General features: G+C 36.8%; 1 protein-coding gene and 2 non-coding genes across 3 annotated transcripts in view; 2 read left to right on the plus strand and 1 right to left on the minus strand.

Annotated features, from left to right (window-relative positions):
- Positions 1 to 22,589, plus strand: part of LOC134756082 (syndecan) — a 524,733-nt gene that overhangs the window by 408,776 nt on the left and 93,368 nt on the right. The window lies entirely within an intron of this gene.
- Trnav-aac (transfer RNA valine (anticodon AAC)) lies at positions 3,879 to 3,951 on the minus strand. The gene has a single exon. It is a non-coding gene; the product is annotated as a tRNA-Val (tRNA).
- Positions 9,654 to 9,726, plus strand: Trnav-aac (transfer RNA valine (anticodon AAC)). The gene has a single exon. It is a non-coding gene; the product is annotated as a tRNA-Val (tRNA).

Raw genomic sequence — 22,589 nt, forward strand, 5'->3', positions numbered from 1 at the left:
CTTTCCATCAGGTGTGACTAGGGCCAATCGCCGATCAGTTTATAAAAAAACTTGGTTTTTTTTCACGGCATTTGCCCTCGATTAAAATGTGTAAAGATTCGATAAAAAAAAACACAATTTTGCGTTAGCCCTCTACCATTAATTGAACCAAAACATTTGATCCCTCCAGTTCCGCGTAGTTTTCATGCACTCGGTAACCGTGAAAACCTTCCCAGTTCCCAGTATTCGAAATTTAAACTAGCAACAGCATGACAGACTTTGTGCCAAAGCGATATGACTTCCCTTTGAGCGTTGTTTTTCTTCGAAACGCTAGGCGATATGTGACTGTTTCTACAGTTTGGTTTTATCAAGCGATTGCTGCACTTTTTTCGATATTTTCGTAGTATTCAAATCGAATGCAAAATTACCTATTAGGATTTCGAACTCGTCGTTTTCTCTATTTAAGCTATCGTGAGTTATAACTAACCTAAACCTGAACCCCTGTACGGCTACCATCAGTTCGGCACTGACATATACTCTAACGTTTACGTAATTTACTTTCTATGCATCTCGCTCGTACTGACATATTAGTGCGAGCGAGATGTATAGAAAGTAAATTACGTAAACTATGGATGGTATAGAAAGGATCGCAATCTCTTATGGCAGAATTGTTGTAAAAGTGACCGCGTTAAGCTTTAAATAATAGTTCCTAATCTCTCCGGTGGCGCTAGTTAGACTCTGGGACATGAGTATAACATGAACCATATAAGGCAACAAATAACCCGACCAAATTACGTAGGTTGTTTTTGGTAGTATTTCGGTGTATGGTGGCGCCGCCTAATTACTGTTTTTTGATGGAAACTTTTCATACATAGAGATTTGGCTCCTTTATACAGTCTCCATGACGTAAACGTTAGAGTATATGTCAGTTTTGACACTGTCAGTGACTCATGGTACTGGTACTGATGTAAATTTAATTCGAGAGCGTTCGCGTTTGCGTTATGTACAAAATGACACTTAACGCAAACGTGTTTATCACGTCACGCTATCGAATGAAATTTACACTAGGGGTACTGAAGACATGTCGCATCGCATTTCGCATTCGAAATAAGCCACGCTAAATGTGACTTCAATAAGTCAGGCATGCCGTTTTATTTTAATCTTTGTCTTATCTATTACTAATTGAATGGCTTGCGGCATTATTTTTTACTAGCTTTTGCCCGCGACTTAGTCTGCGTGGAATTAGTTACAGCAGTTAAGAAGTTCCAGTAAGTATAGCGCCTGGATAAAATAATATGCTTAATTGCTAACACCAATTTACAAATTTTCTCATTTCCACCCCCCTTTTCACACTCTTTAGGCATGACTTCCAACATAAAAACCATCCCATGTCCTTCCTCGGGACTTAAACTATATCTTAAACTATATCGGTTTAAGCGTGAAGAGGTAACAGACAGACAGACACACTTTCGCATTTATAATATTAGTATAGATAATTGTTACCATTCTAGTTTATGATAGACCAGATAGGATTTAGTTAATGTCATTCGACTACTAGTTTTGTATTTAGAAACATTCTACTGCACACATGATACAATTTAAGTTTTAACCTTCCTAAGTTTCCTTAAAAGGTTTTCCTGTTCCTGAAGTGTAGTTGTAACATAAATTCAATCAGCGCCAGTCTTTAACACTTTAACATCGTAAAGTTCGTTAAAGCCGAACCCAGCTATTTGCACGTTTAAAATGTTACATCGCTCGTGGAACGCTAGCTTGCTTCAGGGATAAATGGCGCAGAGGAACGTAACAACTGAACGTTTTAGAGTTGGTGTTTTTCATATTGGATATTAAGATTCATCACGCATATGGCTTTTTCAACTCTTAGCTATAATCAGCGTCGTTATAGGCAATACTAAAAGTACTTCTACTAGCCACGACCTTAGACTTAGACCAACCCCGAAATCGTGTAAAAAATTGGCTATTTCATATATTTTCTTATGACTTGAACTGTTCAAAAGGATGGCTTTTTGGGTTAAAACACCTTATGGATCACGTTTAAAAAGTGTCGTGTACGTAAAGGAATAGAGCGAACACGAAAACCTAACTTATTACCACAGTAATACCTAAAAGTCGTCTGAAATAATAATATATTGATTGCTAGACGAAGCGTTCAAATACGTATGATAGGACCAAATTGTTGTAGAATTTAATTATTACATATAGTGTACGTAAAATTATAAATGGACGGTACGGATTTATTTATTATTTATTTATTTATTTATAAGCTGAAATATTTAAAATTATACTCTAACAAATAAATGTAATTAATGTATTTGTATTTAAACGAATCCAACGCCGGCGTTATTACGTTACGAAGTTTATTTCGTGCGATAAACCGTAGTTGTTACGTAATGAAACGTCACGGCACAGTTCTCGTAAATAACTAGGATATTTCGCGTACAATACAACAGAGACCAGTCAACACATACTACAGACACCGTGTTGCGAACAAAACAAAATGCGAAATCAGCTAAATCACGTGTGATGCCGTAGATTTTCCGCCATCTTGCCGCAAACCAAACTTACGACGAATACATTGCTTGTAAGATAGAGTGGTACTGTCATAGTAAATTTTGTAACTGCTGTAAATTCACTGCCATCTATCGACATACTTTAAAACTAAAAATGAAGATTTATAAAAATACGTTAAAAGGTATTTAAATATGGATAAATGATTTTTTTATTTACATTAATTCTTTTTATATGATTTTGACCCATGTTCTTTCAATGATATGCTTTAAAATTATAAATAACAAACGAAACCGTCAACGCCCTCTATACGAGAGTAGGCCAAAACTAGTGGCGCCCTCTGATCGAGAATCAAATTTTCGTGATTTTCGAGGCACGTTTTTTCCTTAGACTGTATCCATCTATTACGGAGTTATATCTATCTTTGCTCCTAGCGATCTGCCGCCTCTTTTATAAGGCATATCGTGATATGCCTGGGTTAATCTTAGTCTGATCAATATCTCGATCGTTATTTTACGATGCGCTCGGTATGAAGCTAGGAATATCAATTGTATTTGTATTTGGTAATAATTTACATAACAGACATTTTTTAATGTATAACTGCATATTTACTTATAGAGTACATCTGAATGTCCGTCTAAACTGTACGTCTCGTCTCACCACAGTTGAAATCGTACTTATCAGTTTTGTCAAGGACCGTAAACCAGTATATTTGAAAGATTATATCAGTTCACTACGAATTGCAGGTTTTTTTTTGAGTCGTCGTGATCCTGACCTGCACGGCGGCTACACACCGCTTTATGAAGCGTTTACAAAAAGCAAGCCGTCACCATACATATGTAGGTGCAATTTACTTGTAAAATGCTAAGATTCGAGCATCACAACTCAACTGTTTTCATCACCATACTATATTTTCCCATACAGGCGGGTGGTTTTACTATACTCATAGATCACGAGAAATATAATATGTATCTGAACCCGCGTTAATTCTGAAAAAATGACGAGGAACGCGACAACATAAAATTGACATTCTTTACTATTTATGTATCTTTGCACACAACACAACAAGAAAAAATTAGAGCAGCTCATATTTTTTGCAATATTTGTTATCTTATGTGGATGACACAGCTGCGAAATTCGCGCTCAAGTCCAAAAATAGGAACAGTTTGTTTGTTAAGATGCGGTCGTAACATTTACATATTTCTAACACATCATTTACAGATGATAAGATTATGTAGTCGCGTCATATAAAAGTACCTACTGAAAATTTTACAGCCCAGATAAAAGTACCTATGAACAATGTTTGTAATGTGTTTTACAAAATGAAATACATAGAATGTAAAAATGTATATAAAAAAAAAAAAACAAAAAAGTGTTTCCGCCCGGGATCGAACCGGGGGCCTTCTGCGTGTTAGGCAGATGTGATAACCGCTACACCACGGAAACTTAATGGAGCAGTGCGAAATTATGTAACCGTAGCTCTTATCATATTCTTTCTTCTAGTTTAGTGAACTGCCGTGTCAGACGTTTATCTGCTATCTGAAAAAACCGGCCAAATCGCGCACGAAGGGTTCCGTACCATTACGCAAAAAAATCGCGTTTGTTGTATGGGAGCCCCACTTAAATATTTATCTTATTCTGTTTTTAGTATTTTATAACAGCAACAGAAATACATAATACATTCTAACTTTTAATTTTATTACTATTAAACGACCATTCGGCCCGCCTCGCCGCGAGTCGGGCCTATCACCTTACTAGCTTAGATACTACTGCGTGTGGTTACGCGAAACTATGACAACTTGAGATAATAGATATCCGCTATAAAAAACTGCGAGGAGTTACGCATAATGATCTTAACTTGAGTTGAAAGAGATACGTATAACTTGGTATAACTCAATCAAAAAAATCGAAAACGTTTATCTTAAAATATGGAATATCTGAGTAACTAAAGACATTTTTTTGAAATTTTGTTCAAGTATTATGTTAAGCTTATAATAGTGTCTAAACTATTTTTGCACTGGTTAGACGTATCTCTGTTATCTCCAGATAACAGACAGATATACCTACGTCTGACACGGCAGTCAAGGCAAAAGGGGTTCACATGGCATGTATAGTTACGGTCATAAATAAGTAAACACTTTCACTAGTAGCACTTATGCTGATTAAGAAATATGATACATGTGGCACATGCGATTACATCATTATGACCGTAATTATATCAACACAATTCACATTTTAGTTGTTTTGTTAATATTATTATCACGCCACATGTGCTATCTTGAGCGGATTAAAGTAATAAATAAGTATAATTATATTAATTAATATAATTAATCGGACGGCAAAGTATTTTAATAAGGTCAATAAATAAATAAATAAAATAAAAATCATTTATTTCGGACCACAGAAATCCATAACAGGTTAGTCGAACATGCAGGAACTTAAAACTATGTTAGATACAATTAATTATTACTTAACTTACTAGATATCTACAACTACAATACATACTTAGCTAGGGAACGATGCAGGCTCGACCAGTGCTGCATATAGCGACTATCGAGCCTACCCGCTATCACACTCAGGATACTGTTGCTACTGCCAAGCACTCTGCGACGCGTCGCGGCGGCGCGCTTTCTTATTGTGGCAAAGAAACCGTCTACCTGCGCGTCCGCGAACATGCCTGACGCGCTGCAGAAGCGAGGCAGACGCAACAGCACCCTGAAGGCGTTGTTGAACTGTACCCGAAGGGCGCTGATCGATCTTTGCGAATAATTAGCCCACAAGCTGCAGGTATAAAGAGAGGTACAATAGGCTCTAAAGAGAGTTATTTTGACCTGAGCTGTACAACCTCTGAACCTATGTGCTATCATATTCGCTCTTATCGCCAGCGCCCTACGTTCCCTATCTATATCTGCGTCGTCACGCAGATTTTCATCGACTAAGTGGCCTAAATATTTGACACATGTCACTCGTTTAAGGGGTGTGCCATTTAGATATAACGGCGGTACAACAGATGGACATTTCGTCCCAGACTTAAAAACCATAAGTTCACTTTTCAGAGCGTTATATTTGAGGCCATGTTTACATGCATACTTCTCACACACCTTCAGCAGTATTTCAAGTCCTCCCGGCGAGGGACTCAACAGCACCATGTCGTCAGCATAGCTAATATTATTCATACATACTCCGCTAATATGGCAGCCGACATGTATGCTGCTGAGCTCCTCGATGAGAGCATTAATGTACAGGTTGAAGAGCTTAGGAGACGTTCTCCCACCCTGTCTCACTCCGCACTCCAACCTGTATTCCTCTGACACTTCTTTACCCCATCTGACAACATTAACTTGACACAAGTACCAACTCCTAAGTATATGCACAATATCCATAGGGACCCCCGCCTTTTCTAACTTGGCCCACAAGAGCTCATAATTAACCAGATCGAACGCCTTGGATAGATCCAGGAAACATGCATATATAGGGTTCGACGGTGTGCTTGAGGCCCAGTATCGCGCTCTCAGTAGATAGTTTAGGTCGAAACCCAAACTGCGCATCACTGATTCGTATATATCTATCTAACTCAGCATCAAGCACCGCGTCGAACACCTTAGCTACTACAGTTGCCAGAGAAATTGGCCTATAATTGGCCAGCTTCGCTATGTCTCCTGTCTTATTTTTTACAATAGGAACAACCATAGTGCGAATCATATCGGGTGGCAGGTAAGCATGGCTAATATAATATTGCGTATGATAAGTTTATGAACCACCTATCAAACCGTACTTTATGTATAAAATACCTCAATTTTATTAAATTTCAGTGTAAAAATACTCTTTTTAATACAGTTGCTCAAAAAGTGCTACTTTACGTAGCTGTTTAGCGTGCGGAAAGTTGGTTTTCGCGAACTAGTGCTTTTCACTTTTTAATTTTTTTTAAATTTATACTTGTTCCAATTCATGACTACTTATTGATGAGTGTTAATATTAGTTTCCTTTAAACGTCGTAACTAACATAAAAAAACCTACTGTTATTGTAAGAATACGAAAAATATACATACCTATATTTAATATTTTATTACTTACCTCTTCATCATTATAACACGTTTATTTTTTTTAAAGGCAACATCCGATATTGTTTATATTCCTTTGTGTTTCTTATTTTTTCGCAACTGTATTAAAAAAACGTCGTTCGATACACGTGCGGAAATGTCATTCTTAGTGCGGAAATTATGACATACTTTCCGCACTAGCATCGAAATGTACTATTTCAGTGTTAAAATACAGTGGCCTAAAAATACGTTGACGTTTTTTTTTAAAGTGCATATTGTTGATACTTTTAACCAAGCTTTGCGTTTATATATCAAAACCAAAGATGATTATTTTGCAGATATTATATTTTATTTCAGTTATTTGATTGTTGTTTTAATTTTTAATGACATTTTGTAAACAACGTGTAAGTAAGTAACTAATTCGTAAAAAAAATGTCAATCCTGTATTAGGTAATTATTTGTTACAAACAAATTAATATCCCAAATAATTGATAGGGTAGTTTTATTAACCTCAGGGTTAGCAAGTAATATTTAGATTCTAGAGTATGGACTATACAAGCAGCCCAACCCCATTAGCACAAATTACTGTATAAAATGGCGATGACGATGATCTCTTCAATATTCAAAGGATAGAGTGGTAGATAACGAAATTAAGTTTTTCCCGATAGGCCCTCAGTTATCTTTTTGGTACTCTTCACCCTATTTATTTTACGTTTACCTGGCTGTAAAAAGCTTTCTTATTTAATATGATATTTAAACAATGGCTCAAGCCTAAATTCTTAACCACTATAACCTATTTAAATAACGATTTCACACCAAACTTACCCGTCTAGGTCAATATTGCATGTTGCCCGAAACTGTTTTGTATCTCAAAGCGATTCCGTTAATGGCGTCAACTGTACCTGCACAAGTTTCAAGACAGTTACCTGCAGGGTTGCCAACCGATGGAATAGTATGGGCTAGATCTGAGATTTTTGGAGTTTACTCCTTAAGAATCGATTTTCATATACATAAAATGTCACACGTTACAGGCTACGCACGTTATGTTTCGTGCGCAACTTATCTTGCGCATCCCCTAGCAACGGCTGTTTGGAAACACTAGTTTTAGTTAATCAAGGTCATATCCAAGCCCAGGTATCGCTGGCGCGACATGGTGGAGGCGAGGCGGATCTGCTCGAACCGAGTCACCAATTGGCGAGAGGTCGCACAGGATCGAGAAAAGTGGCGCTGTCTTGTGTTGTGTCTTGTGTCGGAGGCCAAGTCTCATTTTGGGTCGCTGAGCCAACGGAGTAAGTAAGTAGTAAGGTCGAATCAAAACCAGTTCAAAACCTTGGGCTCCTGGCTACTATATTATTACGAAAACGGATAATATCTACTAAACCAGAAGCACTTCATACTTTGGCAACACTCACGCTACTGCAACGCTTATCATGACATCTTGCTTACTGTTGCTACAGTGGAAGACAGTTTAGTAGAAATTAGCAATTTTCAAAATTAACCCGCTTTCGAAGTTATCCCAATGCACCGTACTGTTACTCGCGCTTATAATTTTTGTGTGGCATAATATTATTATTATGTTGTTAGTAACTGTTGTTGCGATTGTGGCAACCCTGGAGGAGTTAATGATCAGGTATAGGCAAGCCTGAAGTTTGAGCTCACAATAAACTGAGGATTAGGAAGTTCGCAACAATTAACTACTAACTTAAACGCGTAAACTGTAAACTGTAAAGTAATCTTGCTTGTGCCAACCCTATAGTTGTACTTACGGGGGTAGTTGTTGAATATACATTTATATGCGGTACCTAGGTATATGTACTTGGTGTATAAATTTCAGAATTTACTTTGACTAGGTGTGCTTTTTTTTGTAAAGAGATACACTCGACATTTTTTCTAAGGTACGTAATTTTAATGTTTTCCTACTGAGAATCACGAACTCTTTCGATCCTACTAGGAGAAAAAAATGCGTCCCAAGTTTTATTTTTCCATTCCGTTACCATTTTTCAAACACTTTGTACGGCGGTAACGGAATGGAGAGTACTTAAAATGTATGACAACTTTGGGACATTTTTTTTTCTCCTAGGAGGTTGGATCAGCTCATGATTTTGAGTAGAAATAACATTAAAATTACTTACCTTAAAAAAATCGAGTGTGTCACTTTACAGAAAAATGAATTTAATAATTCAGTAATTAATTATGTTGCACAGCGAAGCGCGAAGTATTTATTTTTGTCAATATTTGTTATTTGTTGTTTTTTGTTTGTGTATTTGACAGGCTGTTATGGCTCTTTTTGACCCCCAATGCAAAAAGAAGGGTGGTATGTTTGATGAAAATGTCTGTCTGTCTATCTGTCTGTGGCATCGTAACTAACGGATGGACCGATTTCGATACGGGTCGTTTTTACGTGAACCGAGTTTCCTTGCGGTTGTTCTTAGCTATGTTTGATAGAAATCGATCCAGCAGTTTGAAGAGTATCAGCTCCAAAATGATGTAAGGCATTTTTGGCATAAAATGGATTTTTTGGCATAACGTCCGGTTTTTGAATTTTCTTAAATTAACTTCTATTTTTTATTGTGATAACAAACGAGCAGATGAGTTAAATACTTATATATTCGAAATGACCATTAACTTTTAAATACTAACATTATTTTGAAAAATATACTAACAAAAATAAGATCATTGTTGTCTTTGTTTAAGAAATAAAAAAATTACAGACAGTTTTGCGCTTCGTTGTGTAAGATTTATTACAGGTGACTATCCTATTATAAGCACTTAACAGGCAGTCCTCCGATTTACGTCATTAAGGGCTAAAATTAAAGAACCAAGTATTTGGCATTCAAACCGAAGTCATTACATGACATGAATGTCAAAAAAAACTTTATAACATTTTGGCGCTGACTGTACAAGTACTATAATTACTCAACTAGAGATCAAAGGCTTCATTATCACTAAGAGGTGTTTCTAGATATCAATGTATTAATTTATCTTACTTATTGGCCGTGTACCTACGTCCTGTATATATCTTTTGAATTATTTATGGTCCTCATTACTCTAATCAAGTAATAAATAAGAGTAATGATAGTGGTGGTTAATTTCGTCCATGAGTACCAAGTTTCCGTGGTGTAGCGGTTATCACATCTGCCTAACACGCAGAAGGCCCCCGGTTCGATCCCGGGCGGAAACATTTTTTTTTGTAGCTAAATTATTTTACAGGTTATTTTTTTTGAAGAACTAATCGTAAATAGGTACTCAATTCGAAGATTATTGCCCGCCAAAGGGGTTTCAACCGTTTTTTTATTTAAATATATTTTTTGTACACTGTGTTCTGGTATCAATTAAATACAAAGGTTTGATTTTACTATCGCGTATGTTTTGTTTTTTTTTTCCTGAAGTTAAAATTATAACAATATTATTTAAGGTTTTGCGTATGTTTTATGTATTTACATTTCTGTGTTTTCTGTAAAATATACTTAATATATATTTCTTTATAACAGCGTAATAGCTATTTGTTTAGATCGTGTAAAGGTCTAAGGACATGTCTTTTGCAAAATCTTGGCTTTTTATTATGATCATTGAAGTACTCTGAACAACGTATTTTTGGGCCATCTGTATAAAATGCATACATAAAAGACTCGCGTTAAAGCGGTTTCCTTAACTAAACGTATTCTCGCATGCAATAAAATGCACGCCGCCTTTTGTCTCACTCGTGCGAAAATGAGTTATTTTCCTCCCGCCTCGAGATACATCTCTCGCAAATTGGTCTCGTCACTTTTACATAGTAAATTGACGTAATCTCTCTGGCTAAAGTGCCTTATTAGCTCGTGTCAAGGGAATAAATTGTGTTTATCTAAAATCGAGTTGCTATGCGGACGGGAAAAACATGCGCGTTATGTTATGACATGTTTTGAGCAAGATTTTTCTTGTAACATTTTTACGAGCATGGAAACTTGTCATATCCATTTTTCCTTTATTTCTAAGCATAATGGAATTTGTAGGAAACTAAATCGATCGCTATAGAAAAAGAAGAATTTTATAAAATTTTATATTAGAAATATCTCACACAAACTAGGTTTCAGAGGTAGTTTTTGCGATAGTTTCCTGATTAAACTAAAACTGTATTTCAAGGCTGTCCTTTAGACACCGTTTTGTTTTTTATTCTTCTATTTAATTCTAATCTTCTTAAAAAGTTATATGAAGTAAGTTCGTGTTTTACATTCTACTCGTTTCCACATAATTACGAGTATACCTATAAGTTATATTAGTACTATTGTGTTATACAAAATACTCAGTAATTAAGTCAGGTACTGAAAATCAGTGTCATGGCTTGCCATGGCATTATGCTGAGTGGGGATGGGGCATCCTGTTTTAGCATCTAATTTGTGTATATATTTAGCATCTAATTCATTCATTTATTATAAAAGTTACCGACTTCTAACTTTTAGAGTAGAGATCGGAATGTACGCAGCATGTTATAATAACAAATTGAGCAATCTAACTTTCAAAACCAATTTTTGATAAATCAAAATCTAAAAAGCGTCCGAATGGTGCCTACCTTCCCCTAACTACGAACCCATTAGAAGCCGTCCACATTATTGGGACAATGCTTCAGTAATGGAACCAAAGGGAAGTACTTAATGTAAACAGGTAGTCCCTAGACGATAGATAAATGGAACCTCCGCACAAAGCTCTTTTGATGGTCAGGAGCTATTCACAATAAACTCCCAACTCTTTGCCGCTTGTCGTTACTCCAAAATTCAAAAAATTACAACTACAACAGTAACAGCGTCATGAAAAATACATAACAACATTTATAAATGCATCAGCCAATACCTGAGTAAACAACAATATAACCCTAATTAATTAATAATACATTAGAATACGAATAAGAAATTAATTCTTATCAAATTTAGAGATGTAAAGGGTCCCCAATGTCACAGAAAATACTAAGATTTGGAGGTGTTAAAGCTCTCCTAGCGTCGTAATGAGAATATATGAAATAAGTGTTTCGCGTCAGGTCTGTTAAAACTGTGTTTTTTCAGATCAAATTCATCAAATAATCCATAGGTTGTGTATTGTTCTTATTAACTTAGAGGTCAACATATAATAGACACAAACATAAACTGTTCTGTGAACATGTGTGGTCTCAGGTTGCACAAAGGACTAAAGGACCGATAAATACTTCCGATGGACCGCAACCTTTTCGCATGCTATCCATCACATATCTAACAAAATGGCGTATATTCACATCATAGCCAAATCAGATTCTTTACGGCTTTATGAGGATGAGAACAAAATAAATAAATAAATATAGGACATTCTTACACAGATTGACTAAGTCCCACGTTAAGCCCAAGGAGGCTTGTGTTATGGATACTCAGACAACGATATATATAATAACATATATACGATATATATAATATAGTAATATATATTTTCTCAAACTTGCAATGAAATGTTCTAATCTAAAAAAAAAATTTGCTGTATCTCCTAAACCGTGCGTCGTAGCGCAAAAATAATCAATTTTTTGTTCCCGTTAATACCCCACGTACTGAATAACCTATCACATTAAGGCTTGAAAGAATCATCATCATCTTATTTTTATTATTATTTCATCGTAAGTTTGAGAAAAGCACTATACAAATCTTGACGAGAAACTGCTTGACTACTTGGCCTGCAACCCTTCGCTTCCCGGCCTCTAGAAAATAGTTACGTTAAATTCATTTTCAAATATTAAGCTCTCTAACGAATAAATAGAAATTCATAGAAAGTTGTTAATTGCGCGCACTAAACATGCACATACATTTCGCAAACTTTCACGGATATGACAAATTCGTGCATTCTGATTATTCGCAGCCTTTGAACAACTAAAAATGAAGCACTGGACAATAAGAATAAATATTACTGGCCGGAATCTGTGCCTGCGTTTTAAAAATAAAAGTTTATCGGGACGTACGTATACGTAGATACCATTGGCACGTAATAAGTAATAGTATTATCATACAGAACGGCCACGAACCGCCTCTCCCCGATTCGAATTACCTCGCCCCGCGACAGCAGATTGACGACCTTTTGCCGACCGCTTAGCAGTACTGTTTTCAAGCAACTTACTCACACAATGACGCATGCCGCGTGTGCAGACGTGCGGTTCACACATAGAAACGCAAGTGATTTTTAGGGTTCCGTACCCAAAGGGTAAAAACGGGACCCTATTACTAAGACTCCGCTGTCCGTCTGTCACCAGGCTGTATCTCATGAACCGTGATAGCTAGACAGTTGAAATTTTTACAGATGGTGTAATTCTATTGCTGCTATAACAACAAATACTAAAAACAGAATACAATGAATATTTAAGGGGGGCTCCCATACAACTAACGTGATTTTTTGCCGTTTTTTGCGTAATGGTACGGAACCCTTCGTGCGCGATTCCGACTCGCACTTGGCCGGTTTTGATGATGGCCGCGCGTCTCAAATTTTCGTAGGCAAGTTGGAACTAGCTTATCTTTCCTTTCCTACATGAGCTTAACTGTCTGGAAATTAGGCAAGTCGTTGGTATTCTAGTTCTATTGGCACCTATCTACTGATACGATTTACTGAGCCACGTAATTTGTGATAAGTAAGTATAGTTCCGTGTATGTAAATTGCTTTGATACGCACTGTTTCGTATTTCGTATTCGGTTTGGATTTTAACGGACGATGAGTCATCCCTAACGGCTCGTTAGATCTCACTTCATTTGAGTTGGTATGTCGAATTTACCAAAATAAACCCATGTTTCACGTATAGGAACGCTTGCAGTTCAGCGTGACCGAAAACATCTGACCTTTCTTTACGCATATTTCTTATAAGTTCAGGGGTCAAATTACACTAGAACTCGTCGAGTATCGCTTTAGGCGGTATTCACTTTGAAAGCAGATCCGAAAGCCTCTCCAGCACAGCATTACTTATACGGGTTTACTTAGCATTACTTATTTTCTGTGGGACTAACCCCAACAGTTATTTACGATACAAATGCGAAAAATAGGAAATTCGCAACGAGTTAACTCGACACACATCGACAATTGCGAATTACCTATTCGCACGTCTGTCGTACAACGTTTTACAGTTCATATGGCCGTTTGAATTTTCAACGTAGTTACATAATGTGCTTATTATAGCACAGGGTGTCGTAATGGAGCACCGGATGGCTGACAGCAGAAAAAACACCCTTGACGTCAATTTAAAATTAATATTTGTCACTACTGAACTGGTTTTGATACAACCTTGACAATCATTTTGGTGATTGGCGCGCAACTCGCGCAACTCACGCACGATTTTCACTTTATTTCGCATGCATGCATCGTGAGCGTGACATTCGTGACCAATCGATGTCGACCAAGATGTTTGACTCTCGCTCACATCGGAGCGCCGTGCGCCGCATCAGTGATAACCGCGTTATGAATCGGGTACAGCATAAAGCAGAGGCTAACGGGGGCTGATTGGATTTTACCGGTTACGACCGGTTTCGGCCGGATCGATAGCCCCAGTAATTGCTCCGGGACAACTGTTCGGACTTGTCTGATACACTTTCCTTTGACGTGACAGTCGGAATTGCATTTTTGGGAGCGAGCTAAAGGAAGCACTGTATTTTCTGGCTTCTCTGTTATTGGATAGTACTAGTTGCCAATGTTAAAATTCCACATCGAGAGATGCTTATACACAGGAGTTAAAGTTTAAAGTACTCTAATATTGATATGGATGCTCGAATTATTCCTAACTAACCAATTATAAAAAACAAGTTTGTTTGAGTTTCCACATGAAAGGATGCGCCGCCGCGCCGTTTTCAACAAGTATTTGTAGTAAGTAAATAAGACCTTGTGAGACTACATCAATATTTGTAGCCATTACAGAAATACCCTACAAATAATCGACTACCTATTTAAGGCGACAATCATAAAAAAACACGCCGCGAAATGGCATCATCTCAGCATTTTGATCAGTCTTTCGATAACACCATTAGATGAAAAAATCATGCCATGTACTCGTACAGCATTAAAAGTCAACGAAAAATAAAGTAATTTCACAGAATAAGTAATAGTATAATCATACAGAACGGCCACGCACCGCCCCGACTCGAATTACCTCGCCCCGCGACAGCAGATTGACGGCCGCTTGCCGGCCGCTCAATACTATTTTTAAGCAACTTACTCACACTATGACGCATGACGTGTGTACAGACGTGCCGTTCATACATAGAAACGCTAGTATTGTGGTATTTTTTCTAAATATAAGCTTACACTCCAGAACCTCGACCAGATAATTCCATTTCCATCATGTTCCTCCAATATTCCTTTAACAACATCGAGTTGAGACCTAGTCAAACTCTCTAAACCTGATCTCAACTATTGTCAATCTCGCTACAACGAGTTAGTTTAGATTCGTGCACGTGTAAACGTTAGTTCTATACCTGATATTCCTGACCTAATGTCAACCTTGCTACACGCTTCGAGTTAAGGTCTACATTGGCACGTTTGTGCCGTTGATCGAATAGTTTACGCTCTAACCCCGGTGACGTAGGCTTGGCTATTGACAGAGCGTATTGGGTCCGTTTACATAGTGATTAAGGGTTTAGCATGTCAAATATACCCTTTTGTTTCTTTCAAAAGAATTTGACAAGTTTGAAGTTTGTAAATGTGCACACAGGCACAGAAAAGGAAAGTCAATTTGTTAAGAGGCGGCGGGCTTATCGCTCTTCTCCTAAGCTCATAACATGGGAAGGAAATATGGGGAAACAAGAGAGGTCTCTCCTAAAAATGTTACATTTTTAATGTTTAAATCATTGTATTTATTTATTTTTCCACCATCGCATAGTAAAACATTGTATATACGTAAGAAAAGACAACTCATACATACGCTCGTATTCTACAACATCGGCGCCGGTTTGGCAATGTTTACTCTAAAAACTTGTATCATCTACTTTAGCTAAGGTGACTAAAATGAAACATTACATAGACATGAGTCTACAAATTATCTTCACATAGCGGAAGACTGCCCTACGGACTACGGCGTGGCACACGTTGCGTTCGTTGGTAATCGAGGAAAACTTGAACGAACGTTTTTCGAACTTGAATAAATATTGTATTGATTTGTATTACCTACTAGCAAATATGATGCGTGTTAAATATACATTACTTTTAGTGCCTCTCGATCGCACCTATTACCAATGTGGCTGGCAGCATTTTGATAAAGCTAGGTGTTAGCTAATTACAATGACTTAAACCTCCCAAAGCTGTTGTTCTGGATGAGGGCATGTTCAGCAATGACGTGTAATAAAGGCCAATCAAGTCCCAAACAAGAGGGTATGCTCAGTTCAAGTAAAATTAATAGGATTTATGGGATAGATGTTAGAGGTGGGGTGAGTAAAAGGTACCGTTGACGGGTAGACTTAGACTGATGATTTATTAAATATTAACTAAGTGCTTATATACAGTTGAGTGATCGTGATTCTACATCCTTCATCTACGCTGTATTATAAACATTCAAATCCCCCAAATCCTTCGAATGGATGACCACCGCTTGCCTAAAGCTGTTCTCTACTCTGAGTTGGCGGTGGGTGCTCTAAACATCAATATTTCTATGCGTAGATAAAGTATAACATTAACGTTTCACACTTCTTCCATGCAACTTGCACTAAAATGAAAAACATCGCGTTTTCACAAACCACACTCGTTCCCATTTTAATTAAGCGAATGCGAGTAAATGTGGATAAATAAATTTTGAATAAACACTCGGTGTCAACTCTCAATGCTAGACAACGTGGGGAGCTGTGTCGAGAAATAAATTAACGGAGACTTAACACGTTGCACGCTACTCACGAACAGTAATGTGTGCATAAATAAAATAAATTTTAATTAAATAAAATAGCCATTTATTTTGACCTCATATTAAAATGTTACATTTCATGTCATTTTGAAAAAAAATGACAAATGATTAATTTAAACATAATAATAAAGTTTATTGTCATGTATGTAATTCGGTATTTTTATTGACATCGTGCCTCGGTCGACTTGCCTCCCGGATACTATTACTTATTCTGTGCTCCCGGCATAGGCCCCCCCTTAAGACCTTCCATTCCTCTTTGTTGGTTGCTCTTTTTGTCCATATTGGTCCAGCGATAGCTCTCATGTCATCTTACCATCTGCGGTAAGGTTGTAACAATTTTTGACCATTTCTGTCCTGGTTCTCTCAGCATGTGTCCAAACCATTTCCATTTAAGGTTATTTGTTACATAGGATACATCCATTAGTTTTGTGTTTTTTGTTATGGTGCTGAGTCTTATTTTGTCTTTCTTTTTGATGTTGAGAATGCGAGTAAATATGGATAAATAAATTTTGAATAAACACTCGGTATCAACTCGCAATGCTCGACAACGTGGGGAGCGGTGTCGAGAAATAAATTAACGGAGACTTAACACGTTGTACACTACTCACGAACAGTAATGTGTGCACATATATGTTTAAATAAACTGAAATAAAAGTCATATAGGCCATTCTACTTTTCGTTGTACACAAGTTTTTGGCACTTTTTCGTAAAATGCATATTTTAGAATACTTGGCCATTACTTTCATTTTCTGTTTTGTGATGGAGAAAGAGGCTTGCTATCGATCCCGATAGCTTTGTTCAATAAATAACTACTGTAAATATTCTTAATCACAGTAACTCAGTGGTACTTGACTGCATCCCGGTTATGTGTGAGAATAAGGCATTTACCACTGTGTCATCTTTTAACATTAATCAATAATAATATATATGAATTCTGGTTTTCGATTTGGTTCGGGTACAATTTGGAAATTCCATTTTTATACAGGAATTCAATATCTATCATACTTTTTTTAGGAAATAGATTAGTGGTCATAAAAAACCGGTCAAGTTCGAGTCGGACTCGCGCACCGAGGGTTCCGTACTTTTTAGTATTTGTTATAGCGGCAACAGAAATACATCATCTGTGAAAATTTCAACTGTCTAGCTATCACGGTTCATGAGATACAGCCTGGTGACAGACAGACGGACAGCGGAGTCTTAGTAATAGGGTCCCGTTTTAACCCTTTGGGTACGGAACCCTAAAAAGTAGAATGACCCATATACGAAAAAAAATCTGAACAAGGCTTCCAGTTTCAGTGCCCAGCGCTGCATTTTTAAATATGTGTAAAATGTCACTTCTGGGCGCAAAAATTATAAGGACATTACTTTTTGGTACCTATTGACTGTGACTGGTATCCGGCTCGAAGGACCATTTTGGAAATAAGGTAGTTTTACTATGTCAAATATTCATTTCTTTAAATATACGGATAATATAATAGACGTTAGCTTGTAACCACAGAGGTACGGGTATAAGATAAGAGTTCTAAATTTTTACGTTTTCCTAAATACATTTTCAATAACAGTCGAGCTCAATCTCAATGCTAGACAGCATGAGGAGCCGGTGTCAAGAAATAAATTAACGAAGACTTAACAATAACATGTCGCATAATACTCACGACACGATCTAATCTTAAAACATATGCAAAAAATGTCGCTTTTCTCTCGCTTTTATCCGGCTCGAAGGACCAGTTTGTAAATAAGATGTATTTATTTGAATATACGACCCTCTTATTAAGTTTTTAATATAGACATTAGCTAGTAATCACAGAGGTATGGGCATAAAATTTTACATATTTCCTAAATACATGTAGAATAAACACACTCAGTTTAATGTTAGAACGTTGGAAGCCGGCGAGGGTGTCAAGAAATAAATTAACGGAGACTTAACACGTTGTGCGCTACTCACGAACATTGCAGCGGTCGCATTTTTATCACCTGTCACCATGCCTGTCACGTTCTAACAAGTATGTAAGTGCGAAAGTGACAGACATAGTGACAGGCGATAAAAATGAAACCATGCTGGTCTTTAAAAATGTATAACGTTGTTTTTAACAAAATTTTAAGGGAAAAGGACTAGTTTTGTCATTGATTTACTCATATATCCGGCTAGAAGGACTATTTTGTTTACTAGAGATATCAGAGCAATTATGAATTCCTCTCTTGCCTTATAACCGGTTTGTTGTATTTTAGTTCCTATACTTGAATCAAGAAAGAGGTTTGGATACTTGAATCATGAGTGGGGGAAGATTGGGGAGGCCCGTGCCCACCCACTGGGACACAAAATAGGATATAAAAAAATATATAAGTATTGTTATACTTAATGGGAGACTCCAGCCTTTTATGTAAAGTGTATTATAATGTTAAACCAAAATAAACTATTTGTATTTGTATAATCATGATAGTTACAGTAAAAAAATACCATTATACAATTTATTTTTTGCCATACTTGCGGTCCGTAAAATGACAGCGGTAAATCTTTTTTTGTATGGGGTTGGTATATAGTAGGTTAACTAAAGCAGGTTCGCTTCTTGGCTAAGCTGATTAGTGACATTACGGCCACAGGCCCACAGTTAATATTATTTTTATAAATTATGAAATTTACATTATTTACCACAAACACATTCCGTATAACAGTGTGTAGTCCCGGTTAATATTCCGCTCGTAGCAACAACATATCTGTCACCGTTAGGTATAATTTCTAAACTACAGCGTACAATACTACGTAGTGTTCGTTCTTGTTTATAATAATTCTAGCCTTTGTGCCCTGAACTAAAAAAAATGGAAAAAAGTTTCGTATTAACAGTGTGTAGTCCCGCTTAATATTCCGCTCGTAGCAACAATATATTTGTCACCGAGGTATAATTTCTGAACCACAGCGTACAATTAGTGCTGGTTCTTGTTTATATTAATTGATGCCTTTGTATGTATATTGTATCATATTTTACTGCCTAAGATTCTCTTTTTTTGGTTTGTACATTTTTTTGCTCATGACTGGAGTGACTCTGAGTCAACAAGTCAGAAATTAGTATTTTTGTTTAAATATGGCGATATGAAAAGTAATAAGAATAAAACAACGAATTTACTACAATTTTATAATTGAGTGCAATAGTAACAAATCAAGGAACTAGGTCGAGGTTTGAATTTAGACTAAACAGACAAAATATAAAAGAAAAAATCGTTGACCCCTTAAAAACGTATCAAATATTTTAAGAACTTTGGCCCAGTTAATATTAAGTGCATTTCTGTATAATATCAATTAGTCAGTGCCTCATAATATATTTTTTTACTATAGTTGTAATTGTTTTTAAGCAGCAACCTAAATAATCTTCAGAAATCTGTATTATGTTACCGTTGAATTTAAAGCTAAGTTATCAAACGCTATCATGCCAAATATCGCCTTTATCTTAGCTTTATCGGAAGTGTTAAAAAATTGCGTTACGTATTCGGCACTTTTCTGGAATGCCCCAGCGCTTTTTCCTGCAAAATCCTTTTTAAAACAGCTAAATGATTTCGACCAATTTCGACCTCGACGCAGCAAAAGCGTTTAAATTTCATAATAGTGAGGTAATAGCGCGAAATGTCGCAGTTTCTGTCGGCGACACAGCTGGGCGCGACGCAACGGTGCTTCTCTTTGCGGGTGCGCAAGTTATAAGTTATAAGCGATAAACTTTAGCACAGTAAACTTCTCAAAATTTACAAATAAGAGCTCACAATTCAGTGCTTCACGCGGTTTTTCGTAAGCGATAAATAGTATTAAAAAATCGTGAGCCTACAGCTTACAACTCCGGGATACCAACTCGAGCCAATACGTGAATTAACAGACAAAGAGTCTACGGCGAAATTTCCAAAGTTGCAAAGTTCGTCTTAATATCTTAGCGAACTCGGCGCCGTCGATTGGACATAAACGGCTTTGGACAGAGGAGTATGATGGTCTTGGGTGTCGGAGGCCAAGATCCACTTCGAACTGTTCGAACCGCCGCGCCATAGCAGTGTGTGTGTGTGTGTGTGTGTGTGTGTGTGTGTGTGTGTGTGTGTGTGCAAAGTTCGTCTATTGTCATTTACCTAAGCAAATGTCATAATTAGAGGGAAGTGATCAGAACTTATTCTTCAGAATACCGAAGAACAACAAGAGTAGAATCTGATACAAATCTGCATTATATTTCTATAATAACATCAGTTTTCCCAATGACTGTAACACCGGCTATTTTACTGCCTCAGATTTGTTAACATCGAACTTACTCACGATCACTACATAGTATAAAACAAAGTACCTTCCTGTTGTTTGGATGGATGTCTGTCCCTATGTATGCTTAGATCTTTAAAACAACTCAACGGATTTTAATGTGTTTTTTTTTTTAATAGATAGACTGGTTCAAGAGGAAAGTTTATATGTATAATACATCAGCATTGCATCCGTGCGAAGCCGGGGCGGGTCGCTAGTTGGATATAAAAAAAATAATAAATATTAAATTTTAACGTAGGCAGACAAAATTTAATGATTTCTTCGAAACCTTCAATTTTCGCCGAACATAAAGGGCGCTGTTTATTCTCATGTATAGGGTGACAGTTCAGTATAGTATGAAAAAATTATTTTCAGTGAAATTCCTCAACATGGCGCGTGATCATATATTTCTGGCCAGGCTTTACATGAGTAAAATCGGTAGCTCTAATGGTCCTCTGTCATTGGTTTCGTTTGTAGGTACCATTGTGAATGTGACACCGTGTATAGTAGAAACTCGCTACCTCTTTCAGCTCAAGACACAATTTTATTGTGTACATTATAACGCGTCGTCTGAAAATTAACTGAAATACAGCGCTCCTTCGCCCGAAATTGGTAACGAGATAATGAAATCATTCTTTACTGCGCGTGTAATTGACGTTCTTTGTATGCAATTAAGGTGTAATATATTCGTTTATTAGAGGGCAAAAGAAAGACGTTAGAATATTTCTATTCACACGATTGACAAGAAAGGGCTTAAAAAATCCTAATGTAAAGCTTAGAATAAATTTAAAAGTGGAAAAATTACTGCCTTGGGTGAGACTTGAACTCACGGCCTCTGGAGTTCAAGTCTCACCCAAGGCAGTAATTTTTCCACTTTTAAATTTATTCTAAGCTTAATAGCATCGATCGCAGACGTTTCTGCTTGTTAAAAATTAAATCCTAATGTAGTTCTAGAACATATGGCGTATTTTCTGGAAACTCTTGGGGCTGAACGTAGGGCTAGGTAGTAACGACTATTTGTTGGACCAGGTACGGTGTTGTCATTGTCATGTGACAATTGTCAGCGTGGTGTGGTGAAACAGAGGCATGACGTTTAGGCTATCGTCATGAGAGTGATAATTATAATCAAACTGGTCAATTCAATACCTTAATGGCCGGAGTAAGATAAGCTTCCCTTATTGATAGATAGTATTGCCAAACTAACCGTATAAATTTGGATCATATTTCAAAATCCGTAATAGCATCCAGCATTCCGCCTCCTATATCGACATGGAAACGGAAACTTTTATCATATCGCACAAGGCTATGAAATCAGAATCCATTTGCAGAGCATCCCGGTAAAGGCCAGACTAACCTCCCCACACACATTTCACAAGCTTCCGAATCGCTCAAATATAAACCTTGACTAAACGCAGAAAAGTCGATTGTAGCATTATGTTGGTGATTGAGATAAGAGTTTGTGAAAATAACAAGGTCATATGCAATTTAAGAATATTGAAAACAATTCCGGGCGCACGCTGGTGCACTATTGTTTCAAGTTTAGTAAAAAGTTGGGCCGAGAAAGGGCCGTAACTTTTAAGGCTAGGTACCTACGCAGCATACGGTGGTAATGGTTTATGGTTTAAGAATATATTTCTACAAAAGAATATTACAATTCACTTACATAGAGAAATACAAACAAACATTAATACATTATTTACAAAGTGAACGAATAGCATAAAATATATTCTAAAACAGAACAAAGAAATAGTAGCAAAATTGTATGTTGAACGTTCTCGTTTCCATTTTTAGACCGAAAGCAAGACGTCGAACTTAAAGTTTTATTTATTAAGTTAATTAATACAATGATTATTTAGAGAATGCACTTATATCTTACTCGGAAATATCTGTGTGTTTTTCGTTCGTCAGAACTAATAGTTTTAGACGAACA

Source organism: Cydia strobilella, chromosome 3 (genome assembly GCF_947568885.1).
Source record: "Cydia strobilella chromosome 3, ilCydStro3.1, whole genome shotgun sequence".
Taxonomy (NCBI): Eukaryota; Metazoa; Arthropoda; class Insecta; order Lepidoptera; family Tortricidae; genus Cydia; species Cydia strobilella.